This window comes from Protomyctophum parallelum, assembly GCF_964188405.1.
Source record: "Protomyctophum parallelum genome assembly, chromosome: 6".
In the NCBI taxonomy this organism is placed as follows: domain Eukaryota; kingdom Metazoa; phylum Chordata; class Actinopteri; order Myctophiformes; family Myctophidae; genus Protomyctophum; species Protomyctophum parallelum.
The window spans coordinates 41052745-41058154 of NC_139701.1; positions in this window are offsets into that span (position 1 = coordinate 41052745).

Genomic DNA, 5410 nt, shown 5'->3' on the forward strand with positions numbered 1-5410 from the left:
AAAATGTTCACTCAGGCAAGTGCTGCGCTATTTTGAGCTATTTTGAGCTTGTAGATCTGCTATTTTTCAATAGCTAAAAGTATAACATAATGCTTTAAGACACCAAAAGGGGGTTCCCGCCCAAAATGGGTTAAAATGACATAACTGTTGTGTTCTTTTTTTTTTTTTTTTACTGCTCCCAACAATGAGAGTGCTGAGTTGAGTTTGTGACATAACGCTGAGTCACCACCGTCAAGCAGCATGGACAAAAACCCTCTTCTTTTTTTTTCTTTTTCTTTTCTTTTTACACTGCAGAGCAAATAACCGATGCTAGAAGCGCTATACTGGAAATACTGTACACATACACAGGCACGTGCGCATGCACACACACACACGCACACACACACACACACACACACACACACACACACACACACACACACACACACACACACACACACACACACAAAGAGAAGGGACATTTACAGAGTTGTCCTAAACAGAAACACTGACATCTTTTGATGCAACCACACAACAAACACACACACACACACACACACACACACACACACACACACACACACACACACACACACACACAGACACACACACGCGCACACAGACACAGACACACACGCACGCATGTGCACTTCCCGGAAGCTCTGATCTGCCTGGAAAGGGAGAGGAGAACGAGAAAACAGAGATGAGCGAGGGAGGGAGAGAGAGAGTGCACGGGAAAGAGAGAGAGAGAGAGAGAGAGGGGGGGGGGGGGTGGATGGACGGATGGATGGATGAGTATATCCTCCTCATCTCTTCCCGGTAATGATGCACCTCGGAAGACGCAGCACACCACAACGGAGCGCCCCGATAGGCCGAGGCCTGGCTCAGCCTGGGCAGTGCGGGTATAGACCAATCAGCGTGCTCCGCATTTGTGGCATGTGTTTCAGGCCAATGGGATGATGAGGATGAGAGGAGAGGGACCGAAGCAGGGGATAACGTAATGCTGGGAGATGACATCATTGTTGTTGTCTTGATCCCTTAAAGGAATCCTTAAAGTTTTGAACGCAGGACTTTGTCTATATGCTGTCGTACTGCAGAAGTCTCTAGGAGTGCTATACTATATACACCAGAACGCTGCGTGCAGCGCAGTGTTGTTTTTGGCAGCAATTTGTGTATTTTAGTTTTAGTCATAGTCTCTTCAATAGTCTTCATTTAGTTTCGGTCACATTTGAGTCCCCTGGAATGTTCTATAGTGTTAGTCTAGTTTTAGTCGACTAAATGTCATACGATTTTAGTCGACTAAATCTACAGTTGATTTAGCCGAACAAAATGTATTTTGGCGGTCGTAATGACCGTTTTTACACTTGCTGAAAATAGCCGATCTATACAAGATCGCGACGCGATCTTCTACTTTCAGCATGCAGCCAAGTGTAAAATGACTTATACTGGATCTCATTTTAGTCTTGTTTTTATTTCTTGACGAAATTGTCAGTATATTTAGTCTTAGTTTTAGTCATCATAGCTTAGTTTTCATTTAGTTTCCATTTACTTTGCGTCGGTGAAAAAAGCCGACGAACATCCTTCGTCTTAGTTTTAGTCGACGAAATCAACACTGATGCAGTAGGCTACTTAACATCAGCAAGAGTATACACGTGTTACCAACAAGAATCTGTGATGGACTGCCAAGGGTGAGCCAGAATATATAGCAGCCGGGAGAATGAGAGTATAGCAGGAACACTGCCAAAGACACCAGGAGCTGCCAGCCAGCAAACTATAGTGCTGTGGGAACCCAACACACGCACACCGGTCACCAGGACGTCCATATAAGCAATAATATGTCACATTTTGAATGACCTTTTCTTCTTCTTTTTTTATTCAGACAGCCAGCAATGAGTAAAACGCTCCAAAAGAAAGTTTGTCTACTGTGACACGTGTGCATTCAAAGATTTCCCTAAAAGCTTTGTCATTAGTCAGGGGGAAAGAAAAACCTGCAGAAATGACTAACCGATCAGGAAGTAGACAGGCAAAGCGACCAATGGCAAAGGTTCTTAAAGACACTCTTTGAATGCAGATTGCGGCCCCTATAGATGTGTCACAGAGACTAATTGTTTAGCTTATAGCTACTTTAACATATGTGGACGACGTACTCAAGGACGACGCAGGAGTGCAAACCACCAACGAGCTGGCCAGATGTATACGGACAACCACGGATGACTGGAAGCAAAGACGGAAGGCTCGTCTGAGGAAAAGACCCAGAGAGATTTCTATACTTTGTACTTGTTCCACCACAGTAGGCTATATACATTTCCTCAGTCGACAAAGGCTCTATAAGTCCTCTCGGTGGGGCCTCCTCACTGGGTCAGCATACAACAGCAGTGACAACACAGACATGTGTGTGGGGAGGAATTCACTGGCATAATGACTAAATTGGTTAAAAAAAGAAGCAAAAACATGATAAGGATGATAAAACATAAAATAAAAGGTGAAACAAATACAAAATAATAAACCAAATGGACCCACATTTGTACCCTCTCAGAGTTACGCATATAGATAAACATTTTCACTCTGCACTGTTCTCTCTCTCTCTCTCTCTCTCTCTCTCTCAGTACGAACAGTACGCTGCATGGTCCAAGACAAACATGTTTGTTTATTTGCCATCGGCTCATTATCAGCATCAATCGGTATTATTGATCGGAGCTTTGGCTCCGTTCCTCTGTGTGCCAGAAAAACAGGTATACGCTTGGGCAGGCGTTTACGGTCAGCTGTTGGTGCAAACTGTAAGTAATGCCTCTCGTACTACTGACAACAATGTGTCACAGAGAGAGAGAGAGAGAGAGAGAGAGAGAGGGGGTGGGGGGAGAGAGAGAGAGAGAGAGAGAGAGAGAGAGAGAGAGAGAGAGAGAGAGAGAGAGAGAGAGAGAGAGAGAGAGAGAGAGAAAGAACACAGGAAGCGTTGCACAAAACAGACCTGTGAGACGTTTTCAAGCCGAGGACCCCCAAAACAAATTGATATATATATATATATATATATGGCCATGGACACCCATCTGACCCCTACACCCCCCAAGAAGAGAACATTTGTGTTAAAAACATTCCAAATGTTCCAAATGTTTTAAATATTTTGCAAAAAACAAAAACAAAAAAAAAACTCTCAAAAACTCTTGGCAGTGCGGCTGCTCGTAGATTTGCTAGTTTTTATTTATTTATTTTGAACAGCCAACGTATAAATGGGATAAAGTGGTTAAAATGATTGTGATGCTATACATTAACTATACTTTCAGTCAGGACAACTCATGAATGGATGGAATATATATTTATTGAATATAAAATGTGCAACATATATTTATTATGGTTTGGCGATGAATTGGATCTGCTTTTTAGGTACTCAGATCAAGCGCATCAGTCCCGGCCATAGGGAGTCTGAATCCCCCATACCGTACCTAAAGAGCAGATCCAAAACGGCAGGTGGTAGCTGGGGTGGAGGAGGGCGAGCAGCAAAGGGATTGTGACATTAAAAAAAAGGTTTTGGAATTGTTCTTGTTTTTTTTAGGTTTTCTAATCTCAATTGCACCCAAAAAACATGAACTTTTAACATTCAGTAGATTTTCTGTGATCTGGGGTTTTCTGGCTCAAACAGGTGCTCTGATTTGCCGGCAGTAAGTGACATCACTTACTGTTTCACTGTGTTGCCTGTTTTCATTGTAGCTCAAAAGGCCCAAAAAACCCCAAAGAAAACTTCAGACCACAGAAAGTCCACTGAATGTTCAAAGTTCAGGTTTTTTGGGTGTAATTGAGGTCATAAAACCTAAAAGAAAAAGGAAAAAGAAAAATAAATGAAAATGAATGTCATAAAACCTTTAAGCAGACATGCAGCAGCGCAGCAGTATCAGTGTGTGCGCAGCAGCAAGCAAGCAGGATGAGCAGTGTAAACTTCCAGTTTAAATAGCCGGTATATGAAGCTGGAATTGACGTGTGATTGGATGAAGTGAATCATGTGGACGAGAACGTGACGCTGAGGCGGCCCAATGAACGGCCGGCAGCGACTGCACTGAGTTTCCTGACTGAACGTGCTCTGCTGGCGCATGTTCTGTGACGGGCGCAACGCTCACTCATTTTGCTTTTAAGGCTGGGACGGATGGACACTAGACGGACGGACGGACGGACAACCCGGAAACATAAGCCCAAGCTGTATAGGCGCATAATAATTAATAATTCATATGGGGTTTCCATGATGATGTAAACTCTTGAAACTGTATCTCTCCTCTGAGAACCCCCCCCCCCCCCCACACACACACACACACACACACACACGTATACACACACAACTACACTGTTTACACAGTTGTTCCTTGTTGGAAGAACACACTCCAGTGCAGGCCAAGGGGGCTTCTGGGAAAGCCGCTGTCAGAATATGCCAACCGAGCATGTGTGTGTGTGTGTGTGTGTGTGTGTGTGTGTGTGTGTGTGTGTGTGCGTGTGTGTGTGTGTGTGTGTGTGTGTGTGTGTGTTCTCTACAGTCTTATCAGTACACTTAATAAGTAACCAGTGATGGTAAGAAACAGTTTTATCCTGTTTTGTGTGCACACGTCTATTTTTTCACCCAAGCTGTTTGATTGGTGCAACAAAATGTTCCGTCCGATAGCCGATAAGCTTCTACCAGTAAATTCCACGACAGTTACTGGTATAGGCCTATACACAAACATGACCAATTCATGACCCTAAAAATTATTGGTGAAAACTAAATGAAAACTACGAGAAAACTGAGACTATAAATACATTGACAATTTCGTCAACAAATAAATAACTAGACAAACTATGTTTGCAAGGGACTGGTGGACAAGAGATCCAGTATAAGTAAGACATCAGTCATTTTACACTTGGTTGCATGCTGAAAATAGCCGCTGAAAATCACACTGCGACGCGTTGTGAGCTTGTAGATCGGCTATTTTCTGCAAGGGTAAAATCAGCCATTGCGACGGCATCGAGGCCCGCCAAAATACATTTTAGTCGACTAAATCAACTGTAGATTTAGTTGACCAAAATCTTATGATATTTAGTCAACTAAAACTAACACTAAAACATTCCCGTTGACTAAAATAGGACTAAAACTAAATTAATAAAAGACTAAACTAAACTAAAAGACGATGACTAACTAATATAGTCAGGGAATAAGTATACTCACATGCTTTACTCTAGTAAAAGTACCAATGCCTGAAGTAAAAGTCTGGTATTCAAAATGTGTTCGCATCAAAGTATTCCAGGAAGTACAGTAATATCTTGCTATTTTGCTAAAATCTAAAATATCTAAAACCACATATTACACACATAAAGATCCCCAGGAAAGTCTAAAGTCTAAATCTTCTAAACGTCATTAACATAGGCCTATATATTTTTTGCAAAAAGGCTGACGTGTCTCTTTTTAAGTACTTAC